The sequence below is a fragment of the Hyperolius riggenbachi genome, chromosome 5 (genome assembly GCF_040937935.1).
Source record: "Hyperolius riggenbachi isolate aHypRig1 chromosome 5, aHypRig1.pri, whole genome shotgun sequence".
Taxonomy (NCBI): Eukaryota; Metazoa; Chordata; class Amphibia; order Anura; family Hyperoliidae; genus Hyperolius; species Hyperolius riggenbachi.
This window is the reverse complement of record NC_090650.1, coordinates 66,834,441-66,861,737: the sequence shown is the minus strand read 5'-3', so window position 1 is coordinate 66,861,737 and position 27,297 is coordinate 66,834,441. Positions and strand designations below refer to the sequence as shown.

The window sequence follows — 27,297 nt, the reverse complement described above, 5'->3', positions numbered from 1 at the left end:
TGCGGCAATGTACCAAATAAGAGCAAGTGAAACTGGGGAATGATTTTTTTTTTTTTATTTTTTTTTTATCAACACAAGTAATCGTGATTTTTAACTTTTGTATTGCCTGGTTAGCATCCTTATTACTTGTTAACCAGAAAAATAAAGAATTGATTTTTGATTTTATGCCCAACAGTTACAACCAGATTAGCAATTGTTACTTACCTGGGGCTTCTCCCAGCCCCTAGATGTCTTCTGACTTCCTCGCTGCAGCTCCAGTGTGGCCAACTGGCCATCCGTGAAGCATGGAGACCCGTCGGTGGGTCAGCTCTTCAACGCATTAGAAGAGCTCTGTATTTCACAGAGTTTATAGAAAGCATATAATGTGGGGGATAGTACTTTTTTTTTATATCAATTCTCAGGCAACATTTAGAACCAGCATCACCCAATCCCCGTTCGTGGATAATGGGGGTTTCACCGTATCTATCAGATAGCCTCTAATCTAAACGCATAAACAATAGACTTTAGCAGGGCTAAATAACCGTTCATTTCTATTTCAGCCACAGCCTGCAGTCAGCCTGTGACAGTTCATACAGTTTCAGTTGGATCAATATGAATATACGGTCTGGATTGGGGGGTGTTGGAAGACAAGCAGGAGGCGACTACAGTAACTGCATCAGCAAAGGACTACAAATTCCCAGTTGCTCCTTGCACATGTTTGACAGGTGCAGAAGACAGAAGAGGAGGAACAGGGGCTGTATAGATTATAACTAGGTTAAACAATCAAACTACCATTTCAGCTGTCAAATATCTGTACAGGATTAAGAGAGGAACATTACTGATTGCAATGTAAGGATTCCAATTGCTTATATTTTACAATATTAACTTATAAATTATTCAATCAATGTCTGTCCATTGTAAACTCTTTCATCTCCCTGATTTATTCATAAATTTATCACAAGCAGTACAGCAGGCAAAGTGCATCAGTTCGGAATGCTTGTTCATTATGTGTTCCGAAGTGAGCAGAAACACCTGGTCTCTCAGAGTGCTCTGGGGCAGAAGGGCGCATCACTAAATAACCTAGGCTTAAACATTACTGAAAGGGCGGAGCTACATACCATGTTACCTTGAAAATAAGACCCCGTTTAATATTAACCTTTCCTTCAAAAGATGTGATAGGGCTTAGTTTCAGAGAGGTCTTATATTTTGTGGTGGTAGCACGATCCCCTTTGTGTATAGCCAGACAAAACAGGTAATATACACAGCTATACAAAGAGTTTCTGATGCTGAAACCAGATAAATAATGTAAGATTGAGTATCCCAAACAACATATTACATTCTACTAAAATGATGGTAATTTAATGCTTCAATTAAGCTTTATCTGGACCAGGTACAAATGCGTGAAAAATAAAAATAAAATAGAAACCTTTTCATATGAGATCACTTGGTACAGAGCAGTGTTCCTCATCTTTTTTGTTGTTATGAACCAGTGATTTTGCATCAAAATTTTCAATTACGCATCATAATTGTAATTCAAAATTTCAGAGAAAATCATAATGAATTTCGTATGTAATAGTAATATTTAATAATTTTGCGTTAATTTCTGCAACGTTATCTCATAATTTTGTGCCGAATTTAGCGGTTAATACCACAGTCCCCATACATGCTATTACTACCAAAATTGCTACATTAAGTATGGTAAGCAGAATAAGCAGTCATAAAATAATTTTTCATAAAGACTTTGTGGTTTGAGAAAATCGATTTTAAAAATACAAAAATACGTTTTTTAAACTGTCATTTCTCAGTTTAAAAACTTTTCCTTGCATTTTTAAAATCGATTTTCTCAAAAACTACATGGTCTTTTTGGAAAATTATTTTTCTGACTTATACCCACTATGCTCCTTAACATATGTAGCAATTTTGGTGTAAATAGCATGTATGGGGGCTTTGCTATTCACTGCCAAAGTCGGCAGGTAGTCATCTAGGAGCACATCTTGGCCAAGAATCTAGCACGTCTAGTGATGCCCTAGCCCAGGGGTAGGGAAGCTATGGTTCGGGAGACAGATGTAGCTCTTTCAATGACTACATCTGGCTCACATACAAATCAGTAGCAGTTGATTCACTAAGCTACACTGCTCAAGCAGCGCAGCTTAAAGGACACCCGAGGCAAAAACAAACGAATGAAATAAATGATTGTATCGACAGTGGCTTGCAAAAGTATTCGGCCCCCTTGATGTTTTCCACATTTTGTCACATTACTGCCACAAACATGAATAAATTTGATTGGAATTCCACGTGAATGACCAATACAAAGTAGTGTACACATGAGAAGTGGAGCGAAAATCATACATGATTACCAAAATGGGAGTATGGCACAACTGTAAACCTATCTTCCTTCTCCTAAAAATGACTTTTCAAGATATTCCACAGTTTTATTTTATGTTCAAATCTACTTTTTAAGTTCTAACTGTTTATAGTTTTTGCTCAATGACATTCTTTGAAGTATGCCAGAGCTTAAAATGTATGAACTATTGATCCTTTTTATCTCTTTCCTGCTCTCAGAAGCCTTTTTCTGCTAGGAAAGTGTTTTATAGTTGTAATTTCTTATTAGCAAGGGTCACACTGTAGTCACTTCCTGTCTGAGTAAGGACTGAGTCAGCCACTTACATACCTGATATTTTACTCTTTCAGGTAGAGAAAGAAAGAAAAGGAACACAGCATAGTTAGTTATTTGTGTGCTAGGCACTGTACATACCCATGTCTTTATCATGTCACCTCGGGTATCCTTTAATGTGGCACCACAAATAAAATTTTCAAAGTAGGCACACTACTGCAGTAGCATGCACTAACTTACTCACGCTACCCCAAAACGAACGGCTGCTCCAATTGTTCCACGCTGGACCCTGTGAGGTCCAGTGACTTTGTAGGTCGAGATCCCTACACTTTGATTGGCCCGATACGCTGCCTGTCCCGTGACAAGCAGCCTATTGGGCCAAAGTTTGGGGATCTTGTCCTACAAAGTGAATCAACCCCCAACTCAGCTAGCTAAATGTATAAGCTGTTAGTCGGTATTTCTTCTGTCTGGCTCTCAGGGAAATTGCTGATGTTGCGGAAACCCAAGAGAAGCTAAAGACATGTCTGACACTTTCGTTGCCCAGCGGATCAACTGTATACACATCACCATGGCAACATTGCCCTCTGCCGCGCATGCGCACTGTCCCAGTTTGAAACATATTGTATAGCTCTCAAAGAATTACATTTTAAAATATGTGGCGTTTATGGCTCTCAGCCAAAAAGGTTCCTGACCCCTGCCCTAGCCTATAGTTCCCTTTCTTGTGTCTAGCATCTACCTCCCCTAACAGAACGATGTATCCTTTCCACACATTGGTAAGGCAGTTGGCACCTGAACTATAGGTCGCCACATGGGGGGCACAGGCCGCCACGACAGGCCGCTATGTGCGGGGCACAGGCCGCGATGACAGGCCGCCACGTGGGGGGCACAAGAAGTAAATGGAGACAGAGGAGCACATGCGGAAAAAATGGAGGACACAAGGGAGGCAAAGAGGCATGGAGTTATACATAGGAGGACAAAAGGGGGACAGAGGAGGACATTGGGAGACATGAGGTACAAAGGGACAAGAGGTACAAAGGGACAAGAGGTACAAAGGGACAAGAGGTACAAAGGGACAAGAGGTACAAAGGGACAAGAGGTACAAAGGGACAAGAGGTACAAAGGGACAAGAGGTACAAAGGGACAAGAGGTACAAAGGGACAAGAGGTACAAAGGGACAAGAGGTACAAAGGGACAAGAGGTACAAAGGGACAAGAGGTACAAAGGGACAAGAGGTACAAAGGAACAAGAGGTACAAAGGGACAAGAGGTACAAAGGGACAAGAGGTACAAAGGGACAAGAGGTACAAAGGGACAAGAGGTACAAAGGGACAAGAGGTACAAAGGGACAAGAGGTACAAAGGGACAAGAGGTACAAAGGGACAAGAGGTACAAAGGGACAAGAGGTACAAAGGGACAAGAGGTACAAAGGGACAAGAGGTACAAAGGGACAAGAGGTACAAAGGGACAAGAGGTACAAAGGGACAAGAGGTACAAAGGGACAAGAGGTACAAAGGGACATGAGGTACAAAGGGACATGAGGTACAAAGGGACATGAGGTACAAAGGGACATGAGGTACAAAGGGACATGAGGTACAAAGGGACATGAGGTACAAAGGGACATGAGGTACAAAGGGGGCATAATCCACAAGATGCCCCTTCACTATGGATGCTCCAGGTTTAGTATATTTTTTTTCCCCTGGTTTTTGTCCTCTAAACCTAGGTGCGTCTTATGGTCAAGAAAGTCTTTTAGTCCAAAGAATAAAGGTATTTTTTTGTTCCAAGCATATGTCAGCAGGTTCCCACTAAATGTGTTTATGTGCTTGTCTACACAAGTGCACGATGTAATATACACAAACTGATATTTACAGCCAAGTCCAATCTTTTAAAAGCTGAAAAATACTGTTAACTATTAAAGTTTGCTTCAGACCAGCAGGCAATTTGACCATTTTGATCAGATGGTCCATTGACCAGTGGTGCTTCACCCTGCTAATTTTGGTACGCACCAGCTTTCATCGGCTCACCTCCTTATCCTACTCCTATGCTGTAAGCAGAGTTGCATCGGCCCTGCATCCCCCATCACACCCCACCAGACTTTTTCATGCTACCCGGCTGGAAAAAATTCTGGGTAGAACATTGCCACTACCGTCCTCATTTACTCACGGCTTCACTCCAAACAAGACATTTCTGGGGTGAACGAAATTAAAATTAGCAAGCACTCCCTAAAGAAAAGCATCTGAAAACTACTGGCTGTAAGCAATATGTAGCAGTAATTAGTCTGAAGTGCTCCGTGACTTGAGTGACACGGACTTATAGTGGACCTCAACGCAGTGGCTGGATGGTGTACTGGTTAAGGGCTCTGCCTCTGACATGGGAGACCTGGGTTCGAATCTCGGCTCTGCCTGTTCAGTAAGCCAGTAATTCAGTAAGGAGTTCATTGGGCAAGACTCCCTAACACTGCTACTGCCTACTGAGTGTGCTCTAGTGGCTGCCTCGCAAGCGCTTTGAGTCCGACAGGAGAAAGGCGCTATACAAATACTGCCATTATTATTATTCCACAGGACAGAAGGAAAACACAGAGAAATGTGTTCCTTGAAGCATCAACTCCAGGAGAGCTGATTAACTACCTCTGTGGATTTCCACAAAACATGCACTGTTGGTGGTACTTTAGGACAGGGTTGAAAAGCCCTGATATATGGAATGAAGGCTTAAAGAGTAACTGTCAGGCTGCAGAAGCTAATTTAAACCTCTATTCTCCTGTGTTAAACAGTTTAGAAGGAAGCTCAAAAGCCATTAGTGAAGATAAACATTTCAGTTACCTTTGATGTGTGCTTATCTTAACCTCTGTTATAGACCCATAAAGACGCAAGCCGCAGCTAAACTGCAAAGCATTCTGGGGCCCTCCCCTCGGCTGCTAATGAGACGGTACAGCAGCTTGTGTAATCAGTCCAGAGCGAAGCACTGATAAATCTCCGGGCAGACTACACTGCAGGAGTCAGCTATTGTTCCTAGCCACATGGCTCATTAATATTCACTGCACACCGTGTTGTTCAAGAACGAGTGTATCTGTGATCAGAAGCAGGCAGGACATGACGACACATTTGGCTTCACAAACATGGAGCCTGCCATGAGCTGTCAGGAGCATCTATCTCTGCATATACTATATACAAATTCTGTGAAATCCAAACGTGGACAGTGAAATGCATATGTAATGTAAGTACAGCCAATCTTTAGCTACTGATATATGTGTTTATTTTCTCTGAGACCCTATACCTAACAGCTCCTCTTTAAATCCTATTGGATATTCAGATTAAATCAATCTGCTAGACCAATTGATCATTGGCAGCAGGGATGTGGAATTGGTACAAAAATCATCAGACTTCAACCATCCAAAATTCCTCTGCCTCCTCAACTACGAATCCACAGCCCTGATTGGCAGGGTTAACGATCACAAGTCGTTCTCATTTCAACCAAACCAATCGCCTGTATTGTACTGTTAATGGCCACCTTTCGAAAAACCTGTTTGCTATGATCACACTTGAGCTTGTACATCATAAATGGAACCTAAACTGAGAAGGATATGGATTTTTCCTTTTAAAATAATACCAGTTGCCTGACTCTCTTGCTGATCCTGTGTCTCTAAGGGCTTGTTTCCACTGTTGCGACGCGATTTCGCCGGCATTCCGACGCTTGTAAAAACGCATGCGGATGCGTTTCCGCATGCGTTTTTACCCGCGATTTCGCATGGCAGGGTGCCATGCGAAATTAACCATGACACTGCCAGGGCAAAATAAAATTGAAAAAGGTGCGAAATCGCGGGTAAAAACGCATGTAACAAACGCATGCGTTTTTACTATTAAATACATTAGCGGCGATTCGCATGCATTCCACTCGCAGGCGAATTCGTTGGCTCTTTTGTGCGTTTTTTTACCGCTGAAAAAAACGCACCTCAACAACGCTACAGTGGAAACAGGCCCATCCACTTGCATTACATGTGCGAATCTGCATGCGTTGGACGCATGCAGATTCGCGAAAGTGGAAACGAGCCCTCATACTTTTAGCCACAGCCCCTTAACAAGCATGCAGATCCGGAGCTCTGACTGAAGTCAGACTGGATTAGCTGCAGGCTTGTTTCAGGTGTGCGATTCAGCCACTACTGCAGCCAAAGAGATCAGCAGGACTGCCAAGCAAATGGTATTTTTTAAAAGGAAACATCCGTATCCCTCTCAGTTATCCCTTTAAAGAAGCATTCGCATTCATTTGCCAAAGGCCATCTCAAAAGATGGAAGCACTGAATACTGAATATAAGATTCCGTATGGCGTCAAAAAAAAAAAAAAAGTAAAAGTAGCCGTTACTTTAACATGCAAATGGAAAAGTGTCCTTGATATGAACAATCACACTGATAGGCAGTTTTCATATGTCATAACTGAGGGGGAAAATGCTTTTTATTTCTGTATATAGTGTAAACTAGGCCTTATGGGAAACGGCTGCTGCGGGGTCCAACACCACTGGTTGGCAGAAGTGAGCTGGACAGGCAACTTGGTGAATTGGCCGCACTATCTCATCTACATCTGCAGGAAACATCTTTGACGTTACAATGAAATCTGGTTACTTTATTATTGCCGGACTTTACAAATTCCAAATGTCAGGTCAGTGTACTTGTACATGAAAGCTCCCTGAACTGCATCCAATGTTATTTTAATGTGGACTTCATAAAATCCTCACCCAACACAAACAAGAGTACTGACATTCTATCTTTTAAACAACTGCAAAGCACTGGCTGGAAGTATGTAACATTAAGAGAAAGCAGTGTAATTAAGTGTTCTTGGAGTACTCTATACTGTCATATTAGAGTGCCTTTGGCAGACATTTGTCTGCAGCATTGTGGTGCCTGGACTGAAAGTGTTTCCAGGGATGATGACGGCACACTGCAGTATCACTTCACATCACTGTTCACAGATACTTTACCTCTCTCCTAAACACATACAAATGCCACATACATTACACACAAAGCAATCCAATCAAAAGAAATGTTATCACTGGGTGTGAACCAGACAGCTTATAGCATGGTCAGAACAAAATACTGTACTGCTCTAAACCAAAATTCAAAAGCGAAAGCAGAGAACCACCAGTGCTGCATTCTACACACTACCAACGCACCGTCAAACCTTACATAGTAAAAACACCTGTAAGTAGCAGCAGACCTACCATAGCAACATTGATGAAGAGGTTCAGAAAATGCCAGAGTTGCTCTTAAAGGGGAACTGAAGAGAGAGGTATATGGAGGCTGCCATGTTTATTTCCTTTTAAGCAATACCAGTTGCCTGGCAGCCCTGCCTCTAATACTATTAGCCATAGCCCCTGAACAAGCATGCAGCAGATCAGGTGTTTCAGACTTTAAAGTCAGATCTGACAAGACTAGCTGCATGCTTGTTTCTGGTGTTATTTAGATACTACTGCAGAGAAATAGTAGACCAGCAGGGCTGCTAGGCAACTGGTATTGATGAAAAGGAAAAGGAAATAAATATGGCAGCCTCCATATACCTCTTACTTCAGTTCCCCTTTAAAGGACCAATATCACAAAACAATGTAAAATTTGAAATGTGTACTCCTAATTAGTATATTTCTCCCAAATAGAAATGTACTGAAAACTACTTTTCCCCTATGTTCCTAAAAGTAGACAGTAAAAATAGGACAGATCTTTCACATTTCTGACTAGCCCATCTCCTCATGGGGCATTCTCAGTTATTTCTTTGTTTACAGAAGAACTTACTGGCCGACAGTTGCTCAGTCTAACTGCCAAAATAGTGGAAAATTAGTATGGAAGTTGGCTGACATCTTTGTCTAGATCCTTTCCAGGAAATGCTTTTGTATAGAATAAAGGAGCAACTGAGAATCCCCCATGAGGAGATTGACTAGTCCAAACCCTCAGATTTTAATTAACTTTAAGTACTTATAAGTATGTATTTTAAATCTTTTGCAATAGTGGTCCTTTAAAAGTTCACAGTTTTTTGTTAGTGTGTGGCAAACACTTACTAATAGTGGACAAAATGAAGACACTCCAAAACCTTGAATATCTTAGTTATAGTAAGCCTGAACTGATTGAAAGCAATTATTAACAATGAAGTCCAGGTAATAAAAATATTAGGACATATGTACTATATTAAGCTTTATCACAGGTGCTAAAATCTGAAATGCAAATAGAAAAACAAAACGGCTTGCATGTACTGTGTTCTTTATGTGTCATTCACAATGATGTAATGGTGACCATAGACAGCAAACTATTCTGGATATCTGTGTTAGAAAAACAGCTAAGGACTGCCACACAGAACTGTAGCAACAATAAATCTAAGTTGCTATTAAAGTTAGCCAATACAGCCACTTAAGGTGTACCTGATGTGATTTTTTTTCCAATTAAAATGGAGCACACAGACATATTCACAATACTCACATATTGATATGCGTCTCCACAGTGCTGCTAACAGACACCCCCCATATTGACTGTTCATTTACATCCGACAAGCAGCTTATCCACCACTAGAAAGAGGAAGGGGGCAGCAGTAGCTGCCATGGGGACACCCAAAACACAACCATTCCAGCACATGAGTACACTGCCACTAGCTACTGCACCAGAGGACAAACTGAGCATGCTCCTTAGGTCCCTTCATGCACATGCCCGATAAACGCATTATGCCCACGCAGCCATGGACCCTCAAGTACTTCTTGGTCATAGCTACCTTTAAAGGGAACCTAAACTGAGAAGGATATGGATTTTTGCTTTTAAAATAATATCAGTTTACTGACTCTCTTGCTGACCCAGTGCCTCTAATACTTTAAGACTGCTTTCACACAGTGCGACGTTACAGGCTGACGTTACAGCAGCCTGTAACGCAGCCCAACTCACAGCAATGAAAAATCAATGGGCTGTTCACAGTGCCCACGTTGCGTTACAGTGTAACGCTGGACGTTATACGAAAGTGCAGCATGCTGTGTGTTAGACTGTGTGCACATGCTCAGTAATGGGGTTATTTTGTGCAGGAGAGGAGGAGCGGAGAGTCCACTTTCGTACTTAGCCAGATGGCTAATTAATATTCACTGCACTGCAGTGTTTTCTTCCTGGAGTGGCCGCTGATTGGCTGGCAGGACCACGTGATGCGGAGTGTTCCGATTACGTGGTCTCCGCAGTGCATGGGACAAAAAAGGTGCACCAAAAGCTGCTTAACGCAGCTCTATGTAGCGTCCTCCTCCAACACCACCAGGCGTTGCATAAGGGGCACGTTATGCGACCTATAACGTCCCCTAAAACGCAACATCCTGGTGGGAAAGAGGCCTTAGCCACAGTCCCTCAACAAGCATGGAGATCAGGTGCTCTGACTGAAATCAGACTGGATTTGCTGTATGCTTGTTTCAGGTGTGTGATTCAGCCACTACAGTTCCCGGAGATATCAGCAGGACTGCCAAGCAACTGGTATTGTTTAAAAGGAAACATCTATATCCCTCTCAGTTACGGTTCCCTTTAAAGAAAATAAATACATTTTTAAATTATAAAAAAAAAAAAAGCAAAGGAGAGAAAGGAGCAGCCCAGATTGGTGAAAATGATCCAAATGGAATAAGCTTAGAAGGGGTGCTGTTTCAAGTCATCATTTGTATTTATACTCATTTTGAACTCACAGGTTTGCTTGAATAAATGCCATGCATATATTACTGTTCTTTAACCAAAATGGCATTGATCAAGTCAACAGAATGCCTTGAGACAATTGTGCAAGCTTGACTGCGCTGCATGCACTGTCCCATGCAGCAGACTCCATACTGGGGGTAGGAATACAGAAACTTGCAAAAAAACCATTCTGCCACCCACAGCCAACTGCTAGGCATCAGAGTCATGAAAGGCACAAACACCTGTACTGAGATCAGTCTGTTGGTCAAAACATCACCCCCTTGTCTGTGGGGTACTTTAGCCATTATTTGAGGTAAAAGCATGAGCTAGCAATCTTTTGTACTCATCACAGTGGGACTGACTGCACAGAAGAAAGGAAATAACAGGGAAGGATGGTTGATAATGGAGTGAATGGTGATTACACAGATTATGATGGTGATGTGTGGAGGCTGGAAGTGGTAATGAGCTCAGCATTCACTTTGATTACTCTACATTTCTGGTGTAAAATATCTCACCTGGATTTGTAAGTTAAGTCCTCTGATGCTTTTCCTCAAATGTCAGCTGACTCTAGTCAAAAGGAAAATTATTATTATTATTTTTTATTTATATAGCGCCAACATATTCCGCAGCGCTTTACAAAGCATAAGACAACAAGGGGAACATAGATACAACTAACAAATGTACAGCAGAGTTACAAGCAGCACAAATATTGTTACAAAAACAGTAAACATTAGGAGGATGACCCTGCCCTTGAGAGCTTACAATCTAATGGGTTGTAGGGGACATATTAGGTAAGGGGGTGGAGGATGCATGAGGCAGTGACCCTTTGCCTCTGATTACATTGTGACAGATAAGTAAATAGGGGCTATAGAATGTTATAAGCTTGTATGAAAAGGTGTGTTTTAAGAGTGTGTTTGAAGATGTCCAGGTTTGGAGCATGACGTACAGGCTGTGGAAGAGAGTTCCAGATAAGGGATGATGCTCGTGTAAAGTCCTGGATGCGATCATGAGAAGAGGTGATCAGCTTAGAGGCCAGGAGAATTTCTTGGGAGGAGCGAAGGTTGCGGGAGGGGCAATATCTTGAGATTAGTGAGGAGATGTATGGAGGAAAGAAATAGATTGTAGTAATCTGGATCTCACTAAACATGTTATGGAGCAATTCATACTAGGCAGAGATAGACTATACAGGTAGACAGAAAAAGAGGATGCAAGATTAATGATATGGTGGTGGTCTACAGAAGCTAGAAAGATGGGGATGAGGTCATGCTGAAAGTATGGATTTTTCATGGTGACACAAAAAATACAAGACTGGTTCAGATGATAGGTTAACCACAAAAAGACAAGAGGAATTGGGGGAGGGGGGAATGAAGTGAATACTTAAGGAATATCGTGCTCACAATGAAGATGGATTAGTTCATTTGATTTATTTTGGATTAATAACAAGTAATATTAGCCTTTAGCCTGGCATTTCCAGATTTATAAAATTCTTCCTCTGTACCACGATGGTCGCTCCGACCATGCTTATGCGCTTTGAGTCCCACAGGAGAAAAGCGCTTTACAAATGTTATTTGTTGTTGTTGTTGTTGTTGTAATATTGTGACTGGGTAAATTCAATAGACAGCCCTAGCTCAGACCTGAGTTTTCTCACACTGGCCCATATGCAATTCTCCTTTTTCCTGCATTTTCTCCTACGTGATATTTTTTTATCTTCTATTTAAAATAACTTTCCAGCACTTTTCAACTGAAAAAATACCACAAAGTAGGCAGAAAAGAACTATCAAAATTATTTTGAGGATTTTCTTGCTTGCTGGTGGTTTAGCAGGCATTTTATTGACAAATTGAAAAATATCACCTATAACAAAACTCAGGTGAAAAAGTGAATTGCATATGGCCCCACCGTGTGAAATAAATCCCTTTAAAAAAGGAGCCAGAGGTGTGAGACCAAAGAAAACTGCCGTATGTATTTCCTTTTAAACTGTACCAGTTGCCTGGCAGTCCTGCTTCTCCATTTGGTCAGTAGGGTCTGAATCATACACCTGAAACCAGCATGCAGCTAATCTTGTCAGATTTGTCATAGACATCTGATCTGCAGACTTGTACTGATCTGCAGAGAGAACGTAACCAAGAATTGAACTTCATTCACAGTAGCTGATACCACCTTTCCCATGATAAATCTTTTCGTTTTTACCAACGGATCATCAGGGGGCTTTGTATGGCTAATACTGTGGTGAATCCCCTCCCACAGTGTAATGTCAGGACCATGGTTCTTACATCACACTGTGGGAGCCCTGTTGCATTGTGGGAAATAACTTTTCAAAGTTGAAAAGTCTGTCTAATATTGCATCAACTCAGATTTGCAGGACTGAGGAGTCGGAGTTGGAATCGAGACGTCGGAGCAATTTTTAGGTACCTGGAGTTGAAGTCGGTGGTTTCATAAAGTGAGGAGTTGGAGTGAGATTATTTTAGTACCAAATCCACAGCCCTGGTAAGTATTAGACTAAGGAGTTGGAGTCATTTTGGGTACCAGGAGTCGGAGGTTTCATAAACGGAGGAGTCGGATGATTTTTGTACCGACTCCACAGCGCTGTTTATTTGCATCTCACAGACCATCCCAACTGACGTTCACCAACGTGTGCCACAAGGATCAATCAGCTGCTAACACATCTGCAAGTGACTACCAGGTTCTGGGACCTGGAATAGCCCCATCTGTGATTAGGAGGGGTCCATGCAGAGTGGAGAAAACTAGCAAGCAAAGGTCATAGGTGGCAGTAGACTGGACAGGAAGGGACAGAACCAAAGGTCATTGCAACATTAGATAAACAGGGTCAGGTTACAAGTCGCGATTTAACAGTCACATATCAGACATAGTGGAGGTCAAGAAAGGTGGATATCAGACTAGGTCAGAATCTGTCAGACGTCAAAGTAATCTAGGTCAGAAGTAAGGGCCCGTTTCCACTAGAGCGAGTCTGCATGCAGATTTGCATAGACAATACAAATGGATGGGACTGTTTCCACTTGTTAGGATTTCTTAGGGCCCGTTTCCACTTTTGTGTTGCGATTCCAGTGCAGAAAACGCATGTGGGTTTTGCATGCGGATGCGTTTTTCTATGCGTTTTGTGGCCAAGCGTTTTTAACCATGTCAATGCTGGTATGCTTTTTACATTGTTTTTAGCCAAAACCGCATGTGAAAACGCATGGCAAAAACGCATGCATTTTTCCTATTACATTCTATGCGATTCGCGGTGTACGAATTCTGATGGCTCTGCCGTGCAGATTTTTTCTGCACAGAAAAACGCAAAGAAATCCTGACAAGTGGAAACAGTCCCATCCACTTGTACTGGTTATGTAAATTTGCATGCAGAAAGCGCATGCAGATTCGCTGTAGTGGAAACAGGCCCTTAGCATTTTTCTGTGCTGAAAAAAATCTGCACGGCAGAGCCATCAGAATTTGCACACCGCAAAACGGTGTGTGAGTCGCATGATGTAATTTAGGGTACCTTTCCATTGGTGCAGTGCGATTCCAGTGCGGAAAATGCATGTGTGATTTCGTATGCGGATGCGTTTTTCTGTGCGTTTTTGGGCCAAGCTTTTTTCACCATGTCAATGCTGGTGTGCTTTTTACACTGTTTTTACACAAAAACGCATGACAAAACGCATAGAAAAAGCATGCGTTTTTCCTATTAATTACATTGTATGCGATTCGAATTCTGATGGCTCTGACGTGCAGATTTTTTCTGCACAGAAAAACGCAAAGAAATCCTGACAAGTGGAAACAGTCCCATCCACTTGTATTGGTTATGCGAATCTGCATGCAGAAAACGCATGCAGATTCGCTCTAGTGGAAACGGGCCATGCGTTTTTCTATGCGTTTTTGTGTAAAGACAATGTAAAAAGCACATCAGCACACAGGTTTAGCTAAAACAACTAATCCGGGTTCTTAGGTTTTGGAGTGATTTAAATATTATTCTCATTATTCTTTATCGTTCCTAATGTTTACTGTAATACATTTGTTATCTTACATATATTGTAGTCATATATAAGATTCACAGCTTTTCAACTGCAAGTTTATTTGAATTTTTGTAATTAACATCTGCTCAATAAAATCTTTTATAATGAAAAAAAAAAAGCACATCAGCATTGACATGGTTTAAAACGCTTGGCCACAAAACGCATGCGAAAGCGCATAGAAAAACGCATGGAAAAACGCATCCGCATGCAAAATCGCACATGCGTTTTCCGCACTGGAATTGCACCGCACCAATGGAAATATACCCTAAAAGTCAGGAAAGGCATTTTTCAAACATATAGTTGAGTTTACAACTGGAAAGGACAAGAGAATAATCTGTCAGGGCCAGAGTCAACAACGGACAAGAGCTGTATACATCTGATATAGTGGGAGGAATAACTAATCCCTATGTGGTGGAAAAACCTTAGTACATGTCCAGGTAACCCGCTGCGTCTGTCCATAGTGTAGGTCAGAAGCTAATGTCCCGACAAGTGTATATCAGGCCTAGTTGAGGTGACAACTAGAGAGGAGGAAATAATAAGGGAGGCCATGGTCACCATAGGTGTGGGGGGGGGGGGGGGGGGGGGGGGGGTCGGCCAGTGATCAACAGACGAGAAAGGTACAGACCTAAAAGCAGTAAGGGTCATCTGAGGTAGGTTTAAATAGTGCCCATGTGACAGCAAGATCTTTGCATTTATCGCTCAACATGCTGAACCCGATCTTACGCATGAGTCTATGAAGCCTCATTGCGCACACGTCACTGGTAAAGGACAGAAAAGGGCTGGAGCCCATGCATAGAGAAATGCTGTTGAGAACCAGAGAGGCAAGTATGTCTGGAGCAATGTTAAGAAGTTACTGTAGTACGGTACATTTGTTGTGGTGCAATGGACAATAGAATTGCTTCTAAACACAATGCAAACATATTGTAATGGTGCCACTACATTGTCACATGAGCAATGCAGATTCTATCGGTACAAAGTGCAGCATGCTGTACGTTAAAGGACAATGTGCACGGTAACAGCTGTGGTATAAGCATACAAGTGTGTGCTCCATTGCATGCATCATATCGCACCATGCGACTCTTCAGCACTGTTGCAATACTATTTTAAACAGCTCAAATTAATTGATGGGCCGGAATCAGGAAAGGTGTGGTCCATCAGGTAGAACACATTCCTCTCTTTCTCAGTCCATCCTAAATGCTGGCATGGATCTGGCCCTCCAGGCCTGGAGTTCGACACCTGTGCACTAAGGGTAGGGTAGCGCACACACACACACACACACACACACACACACACACACACACACACACACACACACACTTTTTGTCCATATTTTAATTTACATTAATATTACTCTCCAGAATTAATTAAGGATGACAATTGCTTATCTCACTTTCAAGTAATCTCAGAATTAGGGTCAAATGGCAATTCTTTATTATATTGAGGGAACCAAAAAAAAAAAAAAAAGTTATTTGCGTCTATGCATGCTTTTCCCAACTGTCAGAAAATGCTACTTTCGGCATTAGCTCATTTTGAAGGCAGCAAAATCTAAGAATAGCCAGCACTGTAGAGATGAGATGGAAGGAAATAAGCACACCATGTGAAGCTGTCAGTGCCAACACTGTAGAAATAAGACACAGGTAAATAAGCAAGCCATATATCAGGCAGCCAGAGCTGAGAGGAGTCAGCCTATAAGCACACTGTATATCAGGCAGGCAGTGTGCAGATGATCTTGGAGTTTATCAGCGCTCTATACATTTGTCAGGCAGTCACTGCAGAGAGGAAAAAGGTATAGAAGCACACCATACATCAAGAAGCCAGTAATGACAGGGAGCAGACAGGGGTAAATGATCACATCATGTGTGAGTAAACCAGTTTAAAAAAAAAAACAAAGGGTATAGAAATATAAGACACAGGCAGCTACTGTAGAAATGGAATTGTATAATCATACCATATACTAGGCAGGGCTGGAACAGTATGGTAAATAGGCACTATATATCAGACAACATGGGATGGTGGCAGTACCCAGGCACCATACACATCAGGCAAGAAGGTATTGGACATTATCTTGATCTTACACATCAGACAGGCAGTTACTGGACAGTATATAGCCCCCCCCCCCCCCCCAATACCAGGCAGGCAGGATTGGAATAGTGCATAGGTTCACTATGCCAGATATGGAGGAAAGGGGGGGGGGGGGGGGGGACAGAACCAAAACTCAATATATCAGACAGGCATGGAATAGACAGGAACATGGTATCAGACAGACAGGGATGAGGTAGTACATAGGCATTACATAACAGGCAGGGACGGTGCAGTACATAGGCTAATTAGTAATCAGGCAGGCAAGGATGGGGCAGTACTTGGGCTCATTATTTATCAGGCAGGCAGGGTTGGGGCAGTACATAGGCTCATTATAGATCAGGCAAGCAGGAATGGTGCAGTAGACAGGCTCAATAAATGTCAGGCAGGAAAGGATGGAAAATAAGAACAGGTCTGGCTGACACTGAAGAGGAGATAGTAATAACATTTGTATAGCGCTTTTCTCCTGTTGGGCTCAAAACGCTCAAGAACTGCAATTACTAGAAGACTGAACGGTACAAAGGCAACTTATGTTATACCTAATTTGAGGAGCAGGACAAAGGACCTAAAAAATAGGAGTCACTAGTTAGTAATTAGTTGTGATGAGAGTAGAGGGAAAAAAATTGATATCTGCACTAACCCTGGTCACTTTAAGAAACCCACTTCAAGCATGTCTGTGAATTAAATCTGATACCTATGTACAAAGACTGTTGCTTGCAGGGATTATGACTCAATACCTCAGGTGACAGTTCAGAGAAGAGCTCTGTACAGGTGTGCCACTAGCATGTGCGTTGTGATGCTATTGAGGGAAGAGAAGGGTCGACAGTGCGGTGAACGATGGAGCGAGTAAGAAAACAATGCCCTCGCCCTGTGCTCAGCAGGCACTGCCAGTCGGATCTTTCACCAATACTTTGGGGGTGGCCGCTTTACACTGAGAACCATCTGATGTGTGTACAAGACTTTAGCCTGTCCACAGTCAGGACTCCAGAAGGATCTTTGTGTAGGTTGTGTCCAGAACAAAACAAAAAAAAAAAGTGTATTGGAAAGGACTAGCCCCTACCGAAAAGTGCCCGTTCCTTTGGGATCTACTGACATGATATACTATACTTCGATGGGGCAGCATGTATGGCCATCTCTGACAAGAATCTAGTGTGCGTACAGTAACCCTGACACAGCTACAATAACAAAAGTTGTGGATAGTCTAATGCTGGGCATACACGGCACGATAGTTCTTATCAATCGAGCCGCTGATGGCTCGATTGATAATATCCAACCTAGGGCTGCACGATTTTGGGTAAAAATCGAAATTGCGATTTTTCTGTTGGAAATTGAGATTTCGATTTATTCACGATTTTTTTTTTAAACAAGCTTTAGGGGGGGGGGGGGGGGGGGGGGGGTCAGGAGCCTAGCTATGGCGGGCTCTGTGTCAGAAAATGTTGCTGTGCATTCGCATTGCATTTCAGGCAATGCACATTTATAAATTCTGAAGCCCTCTGTGAGGACCCCTCGGCTTAATGTGCGTGCGGTACTACTACTAATGTGCGGCGTACGGGACTCTTATGAGCCAGGCAGCCGTGGGCGGATCCACTGACAGAAGCAGTGCATATTCATGATGCTAATGAGCCGGGGGGGGGAGTCCAGTCCGGAGCGGCACACACAGCTTCACCAATCAATGGATAGCGATGGTATGACGGCAGCGGTAGGCGGAGCTGTACAGAGCGTACAACTCCGCCTACCGCCTCCGTCATTCCATTGCTTTCTCTGGACTGGACTCGCCCGCCCCCCCCCCCCCCCCCCCGCTCATTTACATATGGAATATGCACTACGGCGTCTCCCCTCAGCGCGTAGCGGTAGGCGGACCATGCGGCCAAGCGCGGGCACAGCGGGCACTAAACCGAAAACCGCCGGATACTGACGATCCCTAGATAGTCTTCTCAGGAACCGCGGTTTCGGTTTAAAACCGGAAAATCGTGCAGCCCTAATCCAACCTGTCCGATCACCGCAGCAAATCGATACCGCGCTCGATCCCCGCGGGCGGACAATGAACAGAAACGAAGCGCTGATAAGGAATGCCCGTGGGGACGATCGGGAATCGATCCACGCGCCCGCACGGACGAGCCGGCATCGAGTCAGCGGCTTGATTCCTGCGCATAAACGCGGTGTATGTCCAACATAAATGCCTAGTTCACACCATACAATTTTCTGTTATGCTGGGGATACACGGTACGTTTCTGTACCGTGTATCGACCAGCTCATCCGGCCAGCTGATAATATTCAGCTGGCCCGATCAAGCCGCTCGACCCTCGCCCGCTCGATCCCCGCCAGCGAACAATGGCAGGGACTCGAGCGCTGATAAGGAAGCGCCGGCGGGGACGAGCGGTAATCGATCCGTGCGGACGAGCGAGAACGAGGCTGGTGTTGATCCGGCGGCTAATCGAGCTGCCGGTCGACCCGTCTATTCCCAGCATTAGATTTACCTGCCAGATAGATAATTCCCAACATGTAGGAAATTATTACATTGGCACGTGCGTACCTAGCTTAATACTTACCAGGGCTGTGGATTTGGTACAAAAATCATCTGACTCCCGACTCCAGGCACCCAAAATTGCTCCGACTCCCGACTCCACAGCCCTGGAAAATCTAACAGAAAATTGTATGGTGTGTACTAGGCATTAGCCAAGCAGACTGTGCCACAATTTATGTGCAGCGCCATTGTCCCTCCTCACCCTCCATAGCAACAGACCACATCTCCTGATTTGTACAACACATTGCCCAAAACTGTCGCCTGAGGGATCGAGTTCTGATCCCAGGAGGCAACAATTATTGTGCATGTGAAAGCACCATAAGAGGCCTGAACTATGACTCAGGGAGACGGGGGGCGCCTGATAAAGTATATCATCTATCAACAGCTTATAACAGGGTGCCACTTTCCTACAATCAAAGGTCATAAACTAATAGGAAAGATTTAAATACTTTACAAAGCAATGCCAGACATGGCGTTTTGTTAGTGCCCCTTGCTTCCTCAGATCTATCTGTGTCAAAAAGTTGGAACCACAAATAGCATCAGCACCTCTTTGTTAGATCAGTCAAGCAAGAAGAATGTTAATGGGGGAGGGTAAGACAGTGGAGAAGGACGCTTGCTATACGTGACACACTGAATGTGTGCACGTGATGTGTTTCCAACAGCGGTGATATCTATACGCTAAAGAAATACCACTTTTTTATATACACAAGTCCTTGGAACTGTATGTTTCTTGAAAACCTGAGATGTTTAGTACAAATTTACATTGCCTCTGATGAAGTGGTCTGACAGCTGCGAAACGTAGTAAAGTCTAATCTGTAGTGAAAAAAAGTGCCCCAAATGGGTACTTACCTAAGTAAAGGGAAGCCTCACCCATCCAGCGCTGGGACTTCCTTGAAGCCCGTTGACATGGCTAGGCCGCACTCCAAATCCAGAGGCTTTCCTCTACAGTGCTGCTAAGTATCAATATTATTATCCAAACTATTGCACAGGCTTGCATTAAGAAACGTATGGGATACACCTAGGAGCAACATTGTTTGAAGATTGGAACTGGCAACCTATCTATACCGGACTTGTATGTTTTAAACCGATAACGTAAGGATTACTTCTTAACTAATATTATGTACGGTATTTATTTGTACGCACGTGAAAGAAGACTGTGTCCAACTGAGACCACTCTGTTTTGTATGTATCATGTACAGCTCAGGCATGGAACAGAACAAATACTATAGAACATGCAGACACTGCAGCCATCAAGTACATTGGCAAAACACATCTGCCGTGAGTAGATGAATAAGGCATTGGCACAATTATACCAAGCCGTTCATGAAGGTGATGCATGGAGACCACAGCAGTGATTATCAACAAATGCCACTATTTTCTAATTAGCAAAAACCAAGAGACAGGATTTTGGATTAGCAAATCAGTTTCTAGCATTTGATCCAGTTAACCAGCCGTTGTGTTCATTGTTCGGTGATTTCATACATGAAACCTCCCCCTTACTGGCGAAGCAAATACGCATATTAGTATTATACAATTTTTCACTCTTTTCCATGTACTCTAGGTAGTAACAGTAAATATCAACCAGTACTGTCACTGCAAACAAGGGACATGGAGCCAGTACAAAAATCATCTGACTCCGATGTTCATGAAACCACCGACTCCAGGTACCTAAAACAGCTCTGACTCCTTAGTTTAACACTTAACACTGTGGAGTTGGTACACAAATCATCTGACCCCTCAGTGTATGAAACCACAGACTGACTCCAGGTACCCAAAATTGACTCCAACTCCTCGACTCCACAGCCCTCGACAGTACACAGACATGCCATATTTCTAGACAAAGGTGTGACTATAACAGTAGATAGAGTAGTGATGATATGCACACTAAGTAGCAAACAGATTTATTATTATTTATTAATATTTACAAAAGGCTGACATCCTCCATAGTGCTTTGAAGACTCTATAGTCTGTCACTAACTGTCTATCAGAGGGGTTTACAGTGTACTGTATTTTCCGGACTAGAAGATGCACCGGACTATAAGATGCACCTAGGTTTAGAGGACAAAGTCCAGGGGAAAAAAATATGCTAAACCTGGTGCATCTATAGTGCAGGGGTGTCTAATAGACTTTTTTCCCCTCCAATTATTATGTCCACTGTGTCCTCTGTCCCTACCCTGTCCATCCCCATGTCACCTGTCTGTACCCTTGTGTCACCTGTCCATACCCCCTGTGTCCTTTGTTTGTCCCCTTGTATCACCAGCCCAAACCTTGTGTCAGCTGTTAATCCTGTGTCCTCTGTTCGCCCCTGTGTCACCTGTCTGCACCCCCTTTGTCACCTGTCTTCTGTTCTCCGACCCCATGATCATTGTTCCTGCCAGCAACACTGCACATAGTCAGCTTCGCTAGCCATTTACCGCTGGATGAAGCATGTATCCTCTCATCCCTGTGTTGGTGGCAGACATCGTTGCACAGCTTCTCTTCCGTCCCCGCTCCACAGCGACTGGTACACCGCATGTTCAGCTGGAGGAAATGCTTCCATTCATCCCCGTGCTGATGGAGGCCCACTTCGGTACACTTACTTTAATGCACCGGCTCCAGCCCCGTCTTTGGAAGCTTCTCTTCCATCCGGTCTGACCCCTTCTACTGTATACTCTGCTGTTCCCTGCTTCCTTTCCAAGAGATCTACCAATCAGGCGAGGCCAATCAGGGAATACAGTGATTGGACAAATGAAGAAGCCCTGGTCCCGCCAGGGACACCATCCAATCAGGAAAGGAGAGGAGGAAGGGGCGGCCTTGATTGGTGGGTGTGGGGCAGCATCCCCTGCCTGATTGGTAGATAGATCGGAAAGGAAATGGGGGCGGAGGACGGAAGATAAGCTTCCAAAGAATGGGCTATATTCGGCGAGACGGTTCCGGTGTGTGCACCGAAGTATGCTACCAGCAGCACAGGGATGAAAGGAAGCATTTCATCCATGAAGTGTGCCAGACGCTGTGAAGCTGCCAAATACAGGGGTTGGAGCAACACAACCTGCACTAGAGTGTGTGCACCAATGTCTCCCACTGTCAATGCGGGCATGAAAGCAGAAAATGGATGCCCATCGCGATGGAGCATGCTGCCTGAAGGAAAAAGGAATATCGAAGATGCAGAACTCCGAGCTGGACTGTGTAAGTCAGGGCACTCTGGTCTTGTACTCGCACTTGCTTGGGGGGGGGGGGGGGGGGGGAGACGCACCTACTTCTCCCCCCTACTTTTGGGGGAGAAAAAGTGCAATTTATAGTCTGAAAAATACAGAAATCCCTACCATAGTCATATGTCCATCCTAGTTTAGGGCCAATCGCTTATTTATATGTTTTTGGGGTGTGGGAGGAAACGAGTGTGAACAGAGGAAACCGACACAGACTCCATGCAGAGAGTGCTGGGATTCAAACCCGGTACCCAGTCCCGCAAGGTAGCATGTTAAAGGGGCACTACAGCGAAAAACTGTAAAATATGTGTAAACATATACAAATAAGAAGTACACTTTTTCCAGAGTAAAATGAGCCATAAATTACCTTTCTCCTATGTTGCTATCACTTACAGTAGGTAGTAGAAATCTGACGGAAGTGACGGGTTTTGGACTAGTCCATCTCTTTATAGGGAATTCTCAGGGATATATTTATTTTCAAAAGCACTTAGTGAATGACAGTTGCTCTGTCCAACTGCCAAAAAACTGTAGCGAGCAGGGAAGCTGGCCAGCATCATTGTTTAAATCCTTTTTAGGGAATATCTTTATAAAGAATTGCTGAGAATCCCCTATGAAGAGATGGACTAGTCCAAAACCTGTCACTTCTGTCAGATTTCTACTGCCTACTGTAAGTGACAGCAACATAGGAGAAAAGTAATTTATGGCTCATTTTACTTTAGAAAAAAAAAATGAACTTATTTGTATAAGTTTGTACATATTTTAAATTTTACACTTTTGTGTTGTAGTGCCCCTTTAAATTTCAGACCAAAGCATCTGGTTCCTTTACAGTACAACTGTAGTGAGAGGTATATGGAGGCTGCCATATTTATTTCCCTTTAAACAATACCAGTTATCTGGCAACCTTGCTGACCTATTTGGCTGCAGTAGTGTCTGAATAACACCAGAAACAAGCATGCAGCTAATCTTGTCAGATCTGACAATAATGTCAGAAACACCTGATCTGCTGCACCCTCTGGGTCTCTCTCTTACCCCCTTTGTCTCTCTGAGCCTGCTCTGTGTCTTTCTCTCTGCCCCTTTTGCCTCTCTGTGCCCCCAAGCTGCGGCAGTGCTGGGCATACCTTCCAGCACGAGTCCAGTGATGCCAGTCTATCCACTTTGCCTCCTGCAGGCTCTAATGCACGGCATACTTCCTGTATGTCATGTGACATAAAGGAACCAGGTAGTATGGCGTGTAGAACAGCCGGCAGATGGCAAGAGAGAACTGACAGCATTGGACTCGTGCCCCGAAGGTATGTCCAACACTGCTGATGCTGCCCGGACTTGGGGTAAGTTTGAAGACGCTAAATGAATGACAGGCAGTGCAGGGCAAAGACGCTAAATGAATGACAGGCAGTGCAGGGCAAAGACGCTAAATGAATGACAGGCAGTGCAGGGCAAAGACGCTAAATGAATGACAGGCAGTGCAGGGCAAAGACGCTAAATGAATGACAGGCAGTGCAGGGCAAAGACGCTAAATGAATGAAAGGCAGTGCAGGGCAAAGACGCTAAATGAATGACAGGCAGTGCAGGGCAAAGACGCTAAATGAATGACAGGCAGTGCAGGGCAAAGACGCTAAATGAATGACAGGCAGTGCAGGGCAAAGACGCTAAATGAATGACAGGCAGTGCAGGGCAAAGACGCTAAATGAATGACAGGCAGTGCAGGGCAAAGACGCTAAATGAATGACAGGCAGTGCAGGGCAAAGACGCTAAATGAATGACAGGCAGTGCAGGGCAAAGACGCTAAATGAATGACAGGCAGTGCAGGGCAAAGACGCTAAATGAATGACAGGCAGTGCAGGGCAAAGACGCTAAATGAATGACAGGCAGTGCAGGGCAAAGACGCTAAATGAATGACAGGCAGTGCAGGGCAAAGACGCTAAATGAATGACAGGCAGTGCAGGGCAAAGACGCTAAATGAATGACAGGCAGTGCAGGGCAAAGACGCTAAATGAATGACAGGCAGTGCAGGGCAAAGACGCTAAATGAATGACAGGCAGTGCAGGGCAAAGACGCTAAATGAATGACAGGCAGTGCAGGGCAAAGACGCTAAATGAATGACAGGCAGTGCAGGGCAAAGACGCTAAATGAATGACAGGCAGTGCAGGGCAAAGACGCTAAATGAATGACAGGCAGTGCAGGGCAAAGACGCTAAATGACAGGCAGTGCAGGGCAAAGACGCTAAATGAAAGGCAGTGCAGGGCAAAGACGCTAAATGACAGGCAGTGCAGGGCAAAGACGCTAAATGACAGGCAGTGCAGGGCAAAGACGCTAAATGACAGGCAGTGCAGGGCAAAGACGCTAAATGACAGGCAGTGCAGGGCAAAGACGCTAAATGACAGGCAGTGCAGGGCAAAGACGCTAAATGACAGGCAGTGCAGGGCAAAGACGCTAAATGACAGGCAGTGCAGGGCAAAGACGCTAAATGACAGGCAGTGCAGGGCAAAGACGCTAAATGATGGGTAACGCAGGGGACACAGGCTGAGTAAAAACAAGGTAATAAGTTGCATGCAGGCAGTGCAGGTATAATGTAATAAATAGCTGGCAGTGCAGGGATAACGTAATAAATGGCAAGCAGCAAATACTACAATAAGGTTCTGAATAACAGCTAATGTAGGGTACCTAATAAGCACATAATGCAGAGAAATGTAGAAAGGTACAAGCAGACAGGACAGGTATAAGGCACTAAATGTCAGGCAGGCAATACAGTACTATCTGGCAGTGCAGATATCAGCCACTGGATATGAGGCGCAGGGATACGGCACATAATGGCAGATAGGCAGTGCTAAGCAGGCTATGCAGGAATACGACACTATACGGCAGCCAGTCAGTGCAGGCCGCACTCTGCCTCACCTGGCCGCACAGGGCTCCTCTCTCGGGCGGGCGGTGTGGCGGCTGTGAGGCGGGAGTGACCGGCCGGTCCGTGGTAGAGATTACACCTCAGTCACACACAGCAGCGCGATGTGTCGGAGAATCCGGGGAGGAGACAGCTGAGCAAGCAATACCTCACGAGAGGAACTCGGGTGTCCGGTAACAGTGCGGGCCAGGCCTCCGAACACCCGCGGATAACGACACTATCTCTATCCCGTGAGAAGGAGGAGGATGAGAAAAACGAGACAGCCTCACTTCCTGCGCCAACCGGAAGTCCCGCCTCCGCTGTCTCCACCTATTGGCCGTAGTCAAGAGGGCTGGAAACGCAGCGGCTCGGAGCGCACTGCGCCTGACGCAGGAAAGCGCCGCTTACGTCACGGGGAAGTCCGGTGGCGCTGAGTGGGCGGTGTCTGGCTGCGGCAGGAAACCTCTCCCTCCTGTGTCTGCCTTCCTAGCAACGGATGACGTTGTGGGAGGAACGTTATCTATTCTACAGCGATGCTCCGCTTCTCTCTTGTGCTTCGTTCTAGTAGTGCTGCTGTTGTCAGGGGCGTAGCAATAGGGGGTGCAGAGGTAGCGACCGCATCGGGGCCCTTGGGCCAGAGGGGCCCCGAAGGACCCTCCCTCAACTACAGTATTAGCTCTCTATTGGTCCTGTGCTCATAATAATCACTTCTATAGATACATTGAATAATGGTAATCATTAGGAAACTGTTCCCCAGCCCCTTCTTGCACCTCAGGCACTGTAGTTGCCATTGGCAGGTTTTGGTGCGCCGTATCAATTGTCATGTATAGAGTGCTTGGGGGGGGGCCCCCATGTAAAACTTGCATCGGGGCCCACAGCTCCTTAGCTACGCCACTGGCTGTTGTTTTAGGCCCCGTTCACACTTGCGTTTTGGCATGCAAACGGACCGCATCCGGATCGTATCAGGACCTGATCCGGATCGGTCCGTTTGCATCAGGACTGCTTCAGGCTGCCATCCGGATCCGTGGGGGGAAAAAAAACAACAAAATACCTTGAAATGTGTTGGGGTCTGCAAAAGGTGCACCTGTAGAATCAGGTCCTCCGCTGTAGGCCTCACCTCCATCTCCGACATACTTCCAAAACAGCTCCAGCACTGCTGCTCCACTCCAGATATGCTGGGCCTATGTGTACCCATCCGAAATGGCCGCTATGATACGCATAGGAAGTGGGGTAGAACGTCTGGTGTTGTCTTCAGTGTGTTCTGTGCTTCCGTTTCCCATTGGTTTTCTATATCCGGATGGTGCAGTCAGGCTCCGGTCGGGGTGCGTGGGCCGGATGAGCCGGACCAAAAAATAGCGCATGTTGGAAAAGTGTCCGGATCCGGTCCGGCTCTGTACTGTACGGAACGTACGTATGTGAACGTCCGCATAGCCTTTGCATTGCTATGCGGGACGTACGTTCCGTTTGTACAGTGAAAGGTTTTATTAATGTGCTACTTAAATCACCCCGATATTAAAATATATACAGCACATCAAATCTATCTTAAAATGACATCATTGCTCCAACTAGTCAGCAGCACATTCCTGCAGATGGTGCTTTACAGATACATTAATAATAAACACTCTAGAAGTTCCAGGCACCTTTGAGAGACAGAATACAATACCTGTATTTCAATACCCAGTTGGTATATTACCATACAAGCCACTGTGACAGAGATCTGAAGACCTATTCACACATTGTTGTTAAAGAACCTGGTCCATTGAGAAATTAACACATGCACAAATTCTACCTCTGCCAGTGTTTACAGAACAACACATGCTATTGTTTTTACTGTCTCTACCATGTCTGTTCTATTGTCTCCACTACTTCACATGGGCACACCGGTTTAACCTGGTTCTTTCCCCTACATCAGGGTGTATATAAGACTGACCTGTAAATAAAGATTTCAGATGCATTGTCACCAACTTGAGTGTCGTGTCAGTGCATTTCCCAGCTGGAGAGGGACTTTTCACTAAGAACCAGGGAGTTGAATCCATAGGTCTGACTGCTGCTAAAGTGATCGTGCAGCCACCTCGGAAGGAATCAAGCTAACAGTTTGGTGTCGAGAAGAGGGATTCGCCATACACAGTATCGGGTGAGTAATACTATTTTTTTTATATATTATTACCACCCTATACTGTCAGAGCGGATTAGCAGAACCCGGAAAGCGCTTCTGTAGCGCCTCCCAGGAATCTGATATTCCTAAAGTAAATAGCGGGTCTGATGCCCCAATTAAGAAAGCAGTACTGTGTGAAATAGTGAATAGTCCCTCTAAACCTTGTATATTGTTGTATAGTCGCTTAAGTGAGTTTTAGTTGTTATATAAGATTGCATGTTACT

General features: G+C 44.4%; 1 protein-coding gene across 6 annotated transcripts in view; it reads right to left on the bottom strand.

Annotated features, from left to right (window-relative positions):
• Window positions 1–25,321, bottom strand: part of LARP4B (La ribonucleoprotein 4B) — a 176,700-nt gene extending 151,379 nt beyond the window's left edge. For 2 of the 6 annotated variants that reach the window (XM_068235827.1, XM_068235822.1), the window contains exons 1-2: window positions 24,936–25,318; window positions 10,763–10,814 (exon numbers count right to left, since the gene is read on the bottom strand). The gene's annotated coding sequence lies outside the window, so the exon portion shown is untranslated. Of the gene's footprint in view, window positions 1–10,762; window positions 10,815–24,935 lie in introns of all 6 variants that reach the window. The other 4 variants (XM_068235823.1, XM_068235825.1, XM_068235826.1 and 1 more) reach the window with 4 other exon arrangements.
• Window positions 25,322–27,297: the final 1,976 nt, after the last annotated feature.